Genomic DNA, 15,380 nt, shown 5'->3' with positions numbered 1-15,380 from the left:
CTTTAATTACCACAGATTATGAAATGATTTCAGTTTCTACACAAAGTGCTGTATTCTCTGTGTGTTATCGCCCTCCTAACGGTAATATTGCATCATTCTTACAGTTTTATGACATGTTCTTGGCTTTTGTTGTTCAGTATCACAATAAGAAAACCTTAATAGCTTGTGGTGACTTTAATATTGATATGGGTAATCCCAACCCATCTGCTAGAGATTTTAATATGACTGTTATGTCTAATGGCTTTGTTAACCTGATCAATACACCAACCAGAGTCACAAGCGAAGGCCATTCAGTTCTCGATTTAATTATTACTAACTCTATGCAGCTGAATGCTTTTTCTTGTGTTTTATCTTGTTGTGTTAGTGATCATCTTCCCGTGTTTGCTTGCATTAAGAAGGCTAGTACAATAGAGAGTAAGTCCACATCAATCACATACCAAGCTATCACAGAATCATCATTGAAATCCTTTAGGGATGCGCTCACGAAAGTGTATTGGAGTAAGATAGCTGAACTTCATGACGAAAATGTTGCTTATAATACGTTTATCGATTGTTTTAAACAGATATATCGCGACTGCTTTCCTCTTGTAACACGTGTGAAAAGTCGCACAACCCGCAAGCCTTGGGTAACGCCAGAGCTTCGCAGAGAAATACAAATGAAAGACAAACTGTATAGAAAATTTTTGACCAGCCGGAAGGCTGAGGACCTTGCGGTATTTAAAAAATCTAGGAATAAACTGACTAAAAAACTGCGGTCTGCACGAACAGCCTATCATGTGTCACTTCTAGAGGTTAAGGATGCTCGAAATGGTGTACTATGGTCGAGACTAAATACACTTCTGCAGCGGGACAGCTCACGCACTGCATTAACAAAATTAAATATTGGTGGAAAGGAAGTTTCTGGCGTTGAACTCGCTAATGTATTCAATACTTTTTTAACGAGCTTGGCTACCCGTGCTGCCGGATCTGACGCTTGCAAATATGTTCGAATTCAGAATGATGAAACAATTTTTCTGCACCCAGTCATGGTAGGCGAGGTAGTGTCGGTGATAACAAATCTTAACAATAGCACTAGCTGTGACATTGATGGTATCCGAATACGGCCAGTCAAGCATGTAGTTGATATAATTGCTCCTATACTTGCTCACATCTTTAACATGTGTTTAGAGGCTGCAGTTTTTCCGGTAAAAATGCAATTAGCAAAAGTTGTTGTTCTTTACAAAAAAGGAGATCGCAACGCCCTCGGCAACTACAGACCAATCTCTGTTTCGCCAGTGTTTTCGAAAGCATTTGAGAAAATGCTCCATTTAAGAATGTCAAATTTCATCCATAAATTTAACTTGCTAACACCGTTTCAGTTTGGCTTCTGCAAAAGCAAATCAACTGAACTTGCGTTACTCCAACAAAAGGAATATATAATAAAGCAACTTGAAAACAAAGCTATTGTCATTGGTGTATTTGTGGACTTCTCAAAGGCTTTTGACCTGGTAAATCATGAAATCTTACTAAATAAATTACACTGCTATGGTATCCGAGGAAAAGCGCTCTCACTCTTAAGTTCCTATTTGTCGTTTAGACAGCAAGTGGTGTTCATAAATGGTATACGGTCTGAGCCGAAGCCGCTCTTCTGCGGTGTCCCCCAAGGCAGTACGCTAGGGCCTCTACTCTTCAATATTTACCTAAACGATATTGTCAACATCCGCGATAATACAAAGTTTTTCATTTATGCCGACGATACGAGCGTATTTTTTTCAGGTGAAAATCTTCATGAACTTATCAAACAATGTAATGCCACAATGAAAGCACTTGAGGTCTGGTCTGCAGTTAACTTGATGCAAATAAACGAGCGTAAGACCAAAGCTCTCATATTTAGGCCGAAAAACAAAGTTATCCCACCGCACGATAATATTATATTAAACTCGCGGGCTGTAGAAATAGTTGAGCAATTTAAATGCCTCGGGGTTATATTTTCTGCCAGTATGTCATGGGATTATCATGTCAATTATATCTTGAAAAAAAAAAATAGCTCAAATCACTGGTATTATAGGCCGTCCAAAATACATACTTCCCACAAAAACTAAGATGCTGGTATACAATTCAATATTCAACTCTCCTTTAAACTATTGCCAGTTAGTGTGGGGCACTACAACATTCACTAACCTTGAACTTATTCATTTAATGCAAAAAAGATATCTCCGAAATGCATATAATTTACCGTTCCGACATCCAAGTGCAGCTCTCTTTTGTCATTCCAGAGTTATTAAAGCACATAATCTTTATAAATATCGCCTCAGTGTTACTTTTAAAACAGAAATCAGGAATAATGTAACAAACCTTAAGAATTTAGCAGAACTAAGGAAAAAAGAATCAGTCTATCCAACAAGACGTGGCGAAGAATGGACAGTGCCAACACCTCGATTAAATCTTGGTAGGGAATGCCTTCAGTACACTCTTCCATCTCTTCTAAATAGGTATATCCACATTAACCTCGATTTGTTTTCTTTTCCACGTCGTGAACTACATAATTTGTTTTTGAATACCATGGTTTAAGTTTCATTATGTATACATATTGCTGTTTCGTGTATCTTCTGGTGTTTCTTGACGAGCTTGTTTTTAAAATTGTATAAACTCTTGTGTTGCCTCCCTGCCAGTAATAGGATTGTAGACTCGTCAAGCTGCCCAAGGGCAGCTTTTTTCTACACTTCCTCCATCTGTAGTTTTAGATGGGAAATAAACTTTGACTTTGACTTTGAAGTCCTGTTCGGTACCTGGACGATCGGTGTTCGCTTCGTTGACACTGACGAGAGACGTCTTCGAATACGCCTGTGCCAAACGGATCACTGGAGCTTTTGTGTCCTTGCACCAGGCAAAGGCCTTCGACGCCGTCGAACATGGTTACTTGTTCGCCGTGCTCTGCTCATTTCGTTTTCCTGAAGAATTCGTTCAGCTCCTACGTGACCTTTACACAGATCTTAGCAGTGAACTAGTACTGAATGGCCAAATTGCCGGCAGCTTTCTGATTACGCGGGGAGTGCGTCAGGGGTTCCCGCTCTCGCTGGTACTCTTCATACTTTCGCTCGACCCTCTGCTGCGTAGGGTCGCTGCTGACAGGCGGATTCGAGGTTTTCCATCAGTACGACAAGAGACTGTCGTTGTATCTGCATACGCGGACGACGTTTCGCTCTTCGTGCGTGACAATGACAGCTTCAGAATACGCAGCTGTATCAGGAGCCCAACTCAACCCGGAGAAAAGTAACGCTCACCGCTTCGGTCAGATCAGGGGCCCGTTAGCCGCCGCCGTACTGTTTGCGGACGCAGTGCGCGTACTTGGCGTGCTATTTAAGCCAAGCGGAGTCTCCCCCCGGATATGGGACGTAGTTCTCTCGCGAGCCACGCACGTCCTTTCTGACGCAGCGCGTTTCAACGTGCTAAAATTAGTGTCGTCAAGACACGAGCATGCGCTTTCACCTTTTATGTGGCACGTATCGCGACAATCCCGCGCCAGGTTGGTGAACAGACTCGCTTCGCTTATAGGGACTTTTGTTTCGAATGGCAGGACAGCGCTAGTCGCCCGTCACATCCTACACCTTCCGAGCAGCCGGGGAGGCCTTGGCCTTCCGCGCATCCAGACAGTGGCTCGAGTACTCGCGTTAAGGCTGGTAGAGAGGCTATTAGCTGACGAGTCTTACCCTGGTCGCTCGTTCATCCTGTACTGGATGAGTACGGCGCCTCGTGTGCTTATACCCGAACAATACCTCGGTCCACAGGCGGACAGACCTCTGCCTTTTTACCGCGAGGTTGCAGAGATAACGTAGACTCTCGATGCAGACCTGCCAGATGTTAATGTAGGCGACCTACCAGCCATACGCACCAGCGAAATAGTAGCCGTTCGCAGGCTTTCAGCTGATGAGCCACGAGAAACCACTGTACGCAAATGGCGAGCGTGGGCAGCTTGTCGGCTGCCAAATTAAGTGCAAGATTTTGACTGGCTTAGGCGCTGGGGCGTCCTTCCCACGAGACAGCGCTTTGCCAGATGGGGTGTTGTACCCAATGACCAGTGTGCCACCTGGGGTGCTCCCGAGAGCCTCGCGCATGTTTTTTTTTTTCGAATCTGTAGTTTGCAAGAACAATGTGGCGGCTCGCATATAGGATGTTTAACGTCCGCATGAACCCCGGCGCAACCCTTTTGAACACCTTGTGTTCAGTGTGTTGTGGCGTCGCAGGTGTTGTGGCATCGCAGGTGTCTCGTTTGTGTTGTGGCGTCGCAGGTGTCTCGCTGAGGCGCGCCGAACTCCCGCCAGAGCAATGTACCCAGTCTTGCGGAGACTGCGCCTCGTTGTCTGGAAGTATCTGTCTGGACAGTTAGAAACTGACGGCGAGACGTGGTTTCTGCGGCGCTGGCACACGCGCTTCTATGTTGTACGAGGCAGCTGACTTGAGATGCCTGTCGTCCTTTATTAGAACCCTCCTCGTCTATACGGTTTTCCCCCCTCTGGGGAATCATGTTATTTTTAGTTTATTATGCACATGTAACCTATAGTGTTTTGTATGTATAGTGCTTTCGTTTTGTGAGCAATGTGCGTTTTGTATCTATGTATGTACCCAATAAATTATATTTTTAGTAGTGTTCCTTCCGCCAAATCTTGGAGAATATTTCTTTCATGTCACTCACCGCATGAGCATTGAGTCTGTCGCTCGAAGGTAGCGCCGATCTCCGGCACGCGAGAGCTCTAAGCCAACACAGCAACCGTCGCACTCGTGTAGAATCTGTAGCTCGTGAGGATGGCTCCACTTCATCCGATCATGCCGACATCAGAAGCATTTTCAGCTCGTATATTGCACGCCTTTCGGGTCTTTTTGTGGGCCCCTTTCCGTGCTTCCTGCTGACTGATAGGGCGCTTTGTGCCCCAGCAAATTTGGAGGAGATTCGGAGTGCAATTAGCGCAATGAACAGTTCCAGTTCGCCAGGCTCAGATGGCCTGCTGACGGGTTTCTATAAATCTTTTTACGACATTCTAGGTCCTCTCTTGCTCCCTGTAGTGAATACCTTACTGGAAAGCGGCACTAAGCCACCCTCCTTTAACTCGGGATGCATTGTGTTGCTCCCAAAGGAGGATATGACCCCAGCGAGTCCATCGTCGTGGCGAGCTATAACCCTCCTTAACACTGACTACAAGTTGGGGGCCACCATTCTTCTTCGAAGGCTACGGGTCCACTTGCAAGTCTTGATAAGCCCGTACCAGTGCTGTTCGGCTCCTGGACAGTCCGTGTTTGCTGCACTAGCTCTAATGAGAGATGTATTCTTTTACGCTTGCGCTAAAGGCCTAGCGGAAGTATTCGTCGCCCTAGATCACGCCAAAGGCTTTGATAGAATTGAGCACAGGTATTCGTTCGTTGTGCGGCGCCCTCTTGGCCTGTGTGAAGAATTTACTCACCTTGTCCGTTCCCTCTATGCTTATCTTACAAGTAAGCTCCTTCCAAATGGTGGCATTGCAGGCAAATTTCCTGTCTCACGGGGAGTTCGGCAGGGGTGTCCTCTATCGTCGGCGCTGTTCACTCTTGCACTCGATTAGCTTCTACGTTGAGTAGCAGCTGATAGGCTCATTCACGGTTTTCCACTTGTTGGACAGGTGACAATGGCAATCTCTGCGTGCGCGGATGACTTTTCCCTTTTCTTGCGGGATGCTCATAGCTTCCTAATTTTCTAAGGTGTGTTTTCCGAGTACGCGGCCGTGTTCGGGGCTCAGCTCAACACAAGGAAAGGTCATGCGCTCCGATTTCGATTATTTCAGGGTTGACTGCCAGCCGAGGTCCCCTTTGTGGACGCGTTCCGCGTACTTGGAGTAATATTTGAACCAATCGGCGTATTGGCTCGCACATGGGACAAAGCAGTTTCACGTACGACCTGAATTCTCCACGACACCGCGCGCTTCGAGCTGTCGCTCAACTCCCTGGTCGCGTTATTAAAATCTCGAGCATGTGCATTCACATTTTATGTGGCGCGAGTGGCCGTCTTCATGCGCCGCACGGCTGGCCGTCTGGCGTCTTTGATAGGCGCGGTCCTGTAGGATGGTGGGACGGCTCTCGTCGCGCGCCACCTCCTGCACCTACCGACTGGCAGAGGAGGGCTCGGGCTGCCTTGTATCAACACAGTGGCTCGTGTCCTTATGGCTAAGTTAGTTACGACACTGCTAGATAGTGATTGGTATCCGGGCGATCGCTCTTATTCTACTGGAGGAGCAAAGCTAGTCGAGCTTGTACCGCGGATCGACATAGTGGCCCGCAGACCGAAAGGCCACACCCGTTCTATCGCGTCGCAGCAGGTTTCATGCAGACCCTTAACGCCGACTTACCCGAGGTGGACATAGTTGCGGTTCCACCGACTGCAGTTAGTGATATAGTCGCCAGCTTGTGACTCAGCCTGGACGATCAGCGGGGCACCTCAAATAATACATGGAGGCCTTGGGCAGTAAGCCACCTGCCCCCCGAGGTCAGAGACTTTGATTGGCGGCGGCGCTGGTGGGTTCTGCCCACGTGTCAGCGCCTAGCTTCATCGGGCGTCGTGCCTAACGACAACTGTCTCAACTGCGGCGCGACGGAAACAATCTACCGTGCAGTACCACATGACTGCTCAGTGGCGCGAGTCATGTGGCGCCTCGTGAGATGTAAGTTTTCCGTACACTACGGGCCAGGTTTTCGTCGCCCGCGCGAAGTGTTTGCACGGCTGGTTGTGTGTTGTGTCATGTTTATTTTGTGGTGTCGCCGCTACCTGGTGGAAGCACGCAGGCAACCGGCACGCGCAATACATTTAGCGCTGCGAAATCCCCGTCTCCCCCTCTGGAAGTACCTGTCCGAGCGTATGGAAACAGATGGGGTGGCACGGTTCCTGCCGCGCTGGCATACACCTTTCTTTGTTGGTCGTCCGGATGGTCTCGCCATGCCCGCACTGCTGCATTGAGTGTTATAAAGTGTCGTGTGGTGTTTAACGTCCGTATGAACCCCCGCCTCAGGCTCCGGGGCAACCCTTTTGAATACCTTTCGTTCAGTGTGGTTCTGTTTGTATTGCGGCGTCGCAGGTGCCACGCTGAGGCGCGCCGAACTTCCGCCCGAGCAATATACCAAGCCTTGCAGAGGCTCTCGTCGTGTGGAAGTATCTTTCTGGACAGTTAGAAACTGACGGCGAGACGCGGTTTCTGCGGCGCTGGTACACTCGCTTCTATGTTGCACGAGACAGCAGACTTGAGATGCCTGCCGTCCTTTATTAGAACCCTCTTCGTTTATACTGTTTTCCCCTCTCTGGGGAATCATGTTATTTTTAGTTTATTATGCATATGTAACCTACAGTGCTTTATTTTGAGAGAAATGTGCGTATTTGTATGCATGTATGTACCCGATAAATTCTCTTTTTATTGCGAAAGCAATACTACTTTCAATTTCAAGCCGTTGCAGTGCGACGGCGATGCACATGAAATGACCTTTCGCATGACCTCTGTATGACGTCACGCCTCAAAGCTGGGAGACGAACTCGCGCCGTCCGTGAAACCCGGCGGTGCGCATGAACGGTGGCCTAACTCCCACTCTCTCCGCCAGGAGCGCCACAGGTGTTATGACGTCACGCCTCAAAGCTGGGCGACCAACTCGCGCCGTCCGTGAGACACGGCGGTGCGCATGAACGGTGGCCTAACTCCCACTCTCTCCGCCAGGAGCGCCACAGGTGTTATGACGTCACGCTTCAAAGCTGGGCGACCAACTCGAGCCGTCCGTGAGAGACGGCGGTGCGCAAGAACGCCGGCCTAACCTCCCGCTCTCTCCGCTAGGAGCGCCACAGGTGTTGTGGCGTTATATAACTGTATAAAGCGGCGACCGACTCGCGCCGTCCGTGAGTGACGGCGGTCCGCATGACTACGATGCCGCCTACTGCTATGGATGCTTTCGCAACCTACCGGGCTTCACCAAGCTAAGCCTCTGCCAACTTTCGTGTTCTGAACGCCCCACCTCCTCTCTTTTATTCCTTTTTTTTGGGGAGGGATGTTGAAGTCTTAACGCGTGCATAATGTGTGCTTTGTTGGTTGGTTTGTTGGGTTTAACGTCCCAAAGCAACTAAGACTATGAGAGACGCCATGACTATGAAGACTCCGAAAAGTTAGACCACTTGAGGTAACCACACGCCACTGACATCGCACAGCACACGGGCGCCTTACTTTTCGCCTCCAACGAAAAGCGGCCGCCGAGGCCGGGATTCTATCCCGCGTCCTTCGGAACAATAGTCGAGCGCCGTAACCACTGCACCACCCCGGCGGGGTGATATGTGCGTTTAGCTTGGCATTAGCGCAATGGCATTCGTGCAATGGTCGTTGTGCAGGACGGACCTGCAACTTGGATATCATTGTTTGATATAGTGTTGGGCAGGGTGTATTGTATAGTGTGTATGTGGGCATGTATCCTCAGTTTTCGGAGTCCCAATAAAATTCTCTTCAGTTAGTTTTGTTCTCAGGTTGAGCGGACGTCTCGTCTCGCCCAATTCTTCCAAGTACCAGTGAAGAGCATGGCTTCCATGATTCTAATCGTCAACTCCTGCTGCATCGTCATCGCTAGCGAGCATATAACAATTGCTCCGGTTGGGCCTCAAAAGACCATCATGTCCTGCCTTTTCCCGCCATCTTACATTTCCAACAAAATGGTGTTCTGACTGGGAGGCGGTATGTGCAGATGGAAATGTCTGCAACATCACCAGTACCCAACTACCTACGCGTCGCTGGTCAGCATCGCCTTCGGCTACCGATGTATGGCACCTGTTTGCGAAGGTGTGGCTCCTCGAACCAATTTCGGCCATTCTGTTCAGCGCCTTTTTTAGAGGGAGGCTGGCTGCTCTTGGCCCTACGTGGCTGGGATTGGTAGATCACAGCCACTTAATTGCGATGGGGGCAACCTGCAACTGGATTTTTATCCGTTGTAGTCCAGCCAACACTTCAGTGATGGACAACGGCGGTGGCGACGTGCGTCTTTCTCTCGCTGTCTTCTTTTCTTTGCTTCTTCTCTATTTTTGTTTCTCTCCAATTAATGCGTCGCAGGTGGCTCAGATAGAGAGCCAGTAGCAGGCCTGTGCATTTTCTTTTCCTTCTTCCCACAGTGGCAACAACAACAGCACCACCTGTTTGTGGACGATGTGATGTCCATGGTCACCAAGGCGAAGGTCGTTGCTGCTGTTGGGGTTTTAAGAAAAAGGGAAAGAAAATGCACGGACCTGCCACTGGCTTTGTAGCTTAGCCACCTCCACTGCCACGTGCAGACAGAAGAAAGAAAGTAAAGAAAGCAAAATAGGAGGAACAGAAAGACGCGAACCGCAACAGCCCTCGACAACCACCTAAGCAGTGGCGCGTGCAATGACGGCCTACGACAGATAAAAATTCGGTGGCAGGCTAGCCTCGCCGCAAGCGGCGCTGACCTACCACTCCCATCCCCGCCGGTGCTGCGGTGATTACCACCTGACGGTCACATGCTATGTGCGCCTTTCCTATTCGGATGCGGCGCAAGTACGCTTCCTCCGCTATAGTGTGGCCCCCCTCTGCCAAGACAGCTGCGTCGGCTAAAAGCCAGACGGAAGTCCAACTATACTCTGTGGATGGTGCCACATCAGAAACATTGCCGAGTTATACTCCTGGTACACCGGCGGAAAGCACGGCCACTAGTGGTGACTTGGCGTTTGATAAGCATATGGCAGGTCCAACCGAGGTTGTAGTTGCATGCGCAACCAAGGCTCATGCCGCGGTGGCCCCGGATTCTCGGATGAGCCATCTGCTATCGAGACCGCTGCTGTCATATCGTCACCGAAACCGCCGTGCCCGTCTAAAGTTCGCGGCATCCAGGCCAAGCATGGATTTCGCAGAAAGAAGCTGCTGTCGGCATGTGAGGCTTTGAGCCGACCGAAAAAATTCTAGAGTCCACTTTGGACCACTAATGTGCGGTGAGGTGGAATCCATTATAGCGTGGTCCATCGTAGCCCTTCGCTACCGCACTTCTCCCTCTCTACTTTCGCTTCCACCTTCCTCCCTTCCTTTAGGCGTGGTACATTTGTCCACGGAGAATTGTGACAGGTGCTGCGCCTTTTGCATTGTGTAAATCAATTTCAAACGCTGCTGATGCCTGCTGTAATAGCACCTCCTAGACAACTGGGTCTGTTTCTGTTTGCTCTGTGGTCCAGCGTTCGAAGAAGCGGTAAATGAAGGGCACCGCACGGGCGCCTGGATTGGATGCTTGGCGGGGTGAGGTTCGTATATGCATGAATCACCTTGTCCACATTACCACCACCTGACGGTCACATGCTATGTGCGCCTTTCCTATTCGGATGCGGCGCAAGTACGCTTCCTCCGCTATAGTGTGGCCCCCCTCTGCCAAGACAGCTGCGTCGGCTAAAAGCCAGACGGAAGTCCAACTATACTCTGTGGATGGTGCCACATCAGAAACATTGCCGAGTTATACTCCTGGTACACCTGACATCATGACCTGTCGTGACGGTGCATCGCGCGCCCCTTGTCGAACACATCCAGTATTTCATGTCAGCGCAGTTGTTGTTGTGGCTGTAGGAAGAAAGAAAAGAAAATGCACGGGCCTGCTACTGGCTCTGTAGCTGAGCCACCTCTTCTGCCTCGTGCGGCCAGAAGACAAAATAGACAAGAAAGAAAAAAACAAGAGAGAGAGAGAGAGAAACGAGCGCCGTAACAACAGCCGTCGTCCGCCCCCACCGAAGCAGTGGCTGGTGCAATAACGGCCTACAACAGATAAAAGTCAGTGGCTGGCTAGCCACCGCCGCAAGCGGCGTTGACCTACCGTCCCAGCCCCGTAGGGCTTGGAACTGCCACCCTTCACCACCTCCCCGCCCCTGTGTCAGCACAGTGTTGTTGTGGCTGTAGGAAGAAGGAAAAAAATATGGCCGATTTGAATAGTTAATCAAATACCAAGTAGGTACGTAGCATCGCTTATCTCCGCTATACCTTTCATGCATACACTTCAGCGATGTACACTCGCTCCAATATCGTCCCTCAGCTCACGCAAGAGGTGGCCAGCAGTCACAAAGACAAAGAGCGCCGGCGGCTGCGCTTCCAAAACACACAACACACAAACCTAAGGCCCAAACATTCCGACCGCTGCCCTTGGTCGGTTGCACCCGGGCAATTATGCTTGTTGCAGCTTGATTTTTCGCGAGCCTCTCAGCGGCGTGTACCATCTCACAGCAGCCTTCACTTGCAGTCGAGCATCCCGTTGCCCTGGAGTTTCTACTGCACGTTTCTTCCTCTTCGCTTCGGCATCCATTTCACGACGACGCTCAGTGTCTTGAGCCGTTTCGTGAGCACGCTCGGCACGTTTCCTTGTTCTTTGTGCTTCTAAATTCTTATACCATTTAGCTGGAAAACCAGATTCCGGGGACCCATTGGCAAGCAACGCCGCCCGCGTCCTTGAGGTCCTGACAGCCGAGCAGGGCCGCCTCCCAGTCCTCTATGGTTGGATTGGTCGTTCGGGGGAGTGGATGGGTTTGACTAGAACGCCCAGACAATACGGAAGGTGTCAGCCACCTCCCCACAGTACTGGCATGCACCATGAAAGGATGGGTTGAAATGTTGAAGTACCGTCGGGCAGTACCTATTGGTAAAATTTTTGATGAGGAGGCGCTCATCAGCGCGATCCATTCCCTCACAAGGGGCCGGGTAGCGCCTGTGCTCCTCCTTGTAGTAATCGGTCATGTCTTTGAATGTAAGACCCAGATTGTCTGAGTGGGAGTAGGCTTTCAAGGACAGGGAGATAGCCTGGGGAGAGGTTGCGCGGGCAGCCTGATCGGCCTGTTCGTTTCCCTTCAGACCCTGGTGACCAGGCGCCCAAAGGAGGTTATGCAGAGTTGGATATTTGTATCGGTAGCTAGATTGCAGTATATGCCGGGAAAGTGGGTACAAGCGTCCCCCGGCCTGACGCTCGGCTTTTCCAGTGGTGTGCGTTTGGGAGAAGCTCCGTAAACCCCAGCCTATACATCCGACAGGCCGCTCGCGAGTCGGTGATGATGTGTTTCGACTTGGCAATACGGAGAGTAAAAGCGATGGCAATCTCCTCCGCCTGTGTTGTGCTGTAGGCTTTGAAAGTTACCGCTTTAACTGTGTTCGTGTTGTGTACGACTGCCCCCATATACCACCCCCCGTGGTATGGGCCGGCAACGTCCACGTATACAAGTGTTGTTGGTGACTATAGTATCGTTCCAACGATTCCACGCGCGCCTGGCGACGACCGCTATGGTCTTCTTTGGACATGCTTCGGGGAAGGGGTCAGGACCGGAGGGCGCGTCTCCACGATTCTGGCACTCTTACCCTTTCCTCAATGTGGTATTCGTGTTTGATGGGTAGCCGGTTTAAAAGGCGGTGACCGGACGTGGTCTGTGTAAGACGCGTGTATAGGTTCAGTAAGTGGGCTTCTAGAAGCTCCCGGAAGGTGTTCACCACGCAAAGAGCCAGAAGTTTCTTGTGGACCGTGCTGACTGGAAGGTCGAGGGCCCCCGCCAGAGTGGTGCAGTGGTTACAGTGCTCGACTGCTGTGCCCAAGGACGCGGGATGGATTCCCGGCCTTGGCTGCCGCTTTTCGATGTAGGCGAAAAGCAAGGCGCGCGTGTGCTGTGCGATTTCAGTGGTTGAAATTTCCAGAGTCCTCCACTACGGCGTCTCTGTTAGCCTGATTCGCTTTGGGACATTAAAACCCCACAAACCAAGGTCGAGAGCCCGCTTGATGACTTTTCGGTGGATGGGCTCGAGTTGGTCATCATTGTGTTTGCACAAGTATAAGTACAGGGTCGAGTAGAGGATTCGCCTAGTAACGAAAGCATGGGCAAGCCGCAGTGCATCCTTGCTTCGTAATCCGCCCCGCTTGGTGGAGACCTGGCGGACCATACGGCCCCCCTGGTCTCCCACCGTGAGAAGTTTGGCTAAGATGGTGTCGGTGTTGGTGGTGGTAATAACTTTATTAAAACGGAGGAGTTTGGGGCATGCATGCCCCTGGGCCCCCGCACGGCCCCACTACACTCAAACGTTCATGTTTCTATGGTTCATGACGTCGGCAGCCCAGTCTGTGGCGATCATCTGCCGAACCGTGTCCTCAGAGTGCAGCAGGGTCTCCCAGTCCTCCCAGGTGGTAAGGTGCTCTCGACCCTGCGGGGGAGGATCCGCCGGGCATTGGAACAGGATGTGGGCGAGGGTGGCAATGGAGTTGTTGCAAATGGTGCAGGAGAGATTGGTGAGGGTGTGGTGGTAGCGAGACGCACTATAAGGGGACGGGAGGGTGCGCGTTTGTAGTCGTCGCCAGAGCGTCTGGTGGTAGTTGTCTAAAGATGGGTGAGGTGGAGGATAGAGTAGTCGCTCGGCCCGATAGGCCTGCGTTAGCTCACTGAAGGAGTGCATGCGATCACGCGTGCATCACGGATCGGAGGCCGCCGGCGCCCGGTTTAAAGAACCTCGGGCTAACGCATTGGCGGCCTCGTTACCGGGATTCCCGGAGTGCGCAGGCACCCATATCAGCTCCACATAGCGGGGTGGGTTAGCGGCGGGCGAGCTCAGTATACTGAATGCAGAAATGTGAACTCTACCAAGCGCAAAATTTAGTAGCGCAGTTTTTGAGTCGGAAATTATGTAGCGTGCTTCCGTGTGTGCAAGCGCGTAGGCGATGGCTGCTTCCTCGGCTGCCTCCGAGGAGGTGACCGAGGGGAGGGGGACAGTAGGAACAGGCTGCAGGAAGGAATTTGTGCCGGCCAATACCGCTTGTATAAAGAGGCCAAGGACGCGGATCTCTTTGGCCTCCCGGATCTTTCCCAAGGGGCGACTGATGCGAAGCTGAGTTGTGTCTCGAGAGGAGGGGCGTATGTGCAGAAATTTAGATTTAGCTGAGGCACATTGGAGTCCGATGTAGTTCGCGTAGTCATCGACAACGGTCGCCGCTGCTTGAAGCCAGGACTCGCTGTGGCCTAGGTTACCTTGCGTGGCCCAGATTATGATATTGTTGCGGGGCGGAAAGCCGATGATGAAAGGAGACAGAACATGACCGATGTCGATGGTAGATGATGTTTAATGAATGATGGCAGACCTAGTGCGAGTGCGCCTGCCCACGCCATTGTCCGCTTCTTCTTCTTCGCCCGTAACACTACCCGGGGCCACCGAGCGATCCACCCGATCAGTGTGCGAAGAAGAAGTCAAAGTTGATCAGATTTGTGACATGACGGTGGATGGATGAAGGGATGGAAAAACGTTTCGTCAGAGGGCATGTGTGGACGATTCCGTGTTAGATGGCCATCAACCCATGGCTGACGGCGACCTGGGTGGCCCACTTTACGGCCCTGTTCTGGACGACCGGGTTTAAGCTGGCCAACACGGCCTCCCACTGCTCGAGGGAAGGATCACGCATAATATCCGCCGGTGGCGGTGCTATGATGCAGCTCCATAAAATGGTGTCAGGAATTGGCAATCTGTGACATGACGGTGATCTTGTGCGGGCCGGTGAAGAAAGAAGAGAAAGAAGGTAACGACTTGCCGCCATGATGAATAATGAAGCCTGGCCCAGGAAGCCTTCGTTGAACCGGTTGCCAGGATTTGATGGCTGGGTCCTAGGTACGCATCAAACGGCACAGGCGAGGGCGATGTCTTCACGTGTAGTGTTGTATCGGGTCGGTGGGTTCATCTGGTCGGCGATTCGGGTCGATCAACGCGTTCGGTCAGGTCTTTCATGTTCTTTGTCTTGTGATGTTTCCTTGCACGTGTTCGTGGCATCTTATGTCGGTGGGATCTTAAAGTAGGGCTGCCTGTGTTTCTTCGTGTCTTTTGGTCAGGGCGGCGGACTGGGCAGGGGTGCAGAACGGCGATGTGGCGTTGGGTCCAGCAGGCTGGCGCACAGCCAGGTGATGCGTCGTCCCAGGAAACCAGTGCCGACGGCGCAAGATGACACAGGCGTCAAAGCTCCGGGCAAGGATAACAAGGTATAATGCTGCACCCCGCACCTCCACCAAATGTTGCAGGGCGGCAAGCCGACGATGAAAGGAGACAGAACATGACCGGTGGCGATGGTAGATGACGTTTAATGAATGATGGCGGACCTAGCGCGAGCGCGCCTGCCGACGCCATTGTCCGCTTCTTCTTCTTTGCCCGTAACAATATCATCGGCTGGAAGTGTGTGATGTGTCCCGGGAAGAAAAGCCAATTTGAAGGGAAGCTGAAGCATAGCTAAATTGAAGAGGAGGGGGCACAAAACCGCGCCTTGAGGTGTTCCCCTCGAGCCAATGGTGTATGGCCCGTGTTCCGCGTGTTGTATGCGTATGTAGGCTTGGCGGTCTGTAAGAAATTGTCTTATGTGATTGAATGTTT

The 15,380-nt window shown here is 51.1% G+C and overlaps 1 pseudogene; it reads left to right on the top strand.

Annotated features, from left to right (window-relative positions):
• Positions 1–15,001, top strand: part of LOC146200786 (uncharacterized) — a 34,468-nt pseudogene extending 19,467 nt beyond the window's left edge.
• Positions 15,002–15,380: the final 379 nt, after the last annotated feature.

The sequence above is a fragment of the Amblyomma maculatum genome, chromosome 2 (genome assembly GCF_055883805.1).
Source record: "Amblyomma maculatum isolate TAMU_Amacu chromosome 2, ASM5588380v1, whole genome shotgun sequence".
NCBI classification, from domain to species: Eukaryota; Metazoa; Arthropoda; class Arachnida; order Ixodida; family Ixodidae; genus Amblyomma; species Amblyomma maculatum.
The sequence above is the reverse complement of the archived record's forward strand: the minus strand, read 5'-3'. Positions and strand labels throughout refer to the sequence as shown.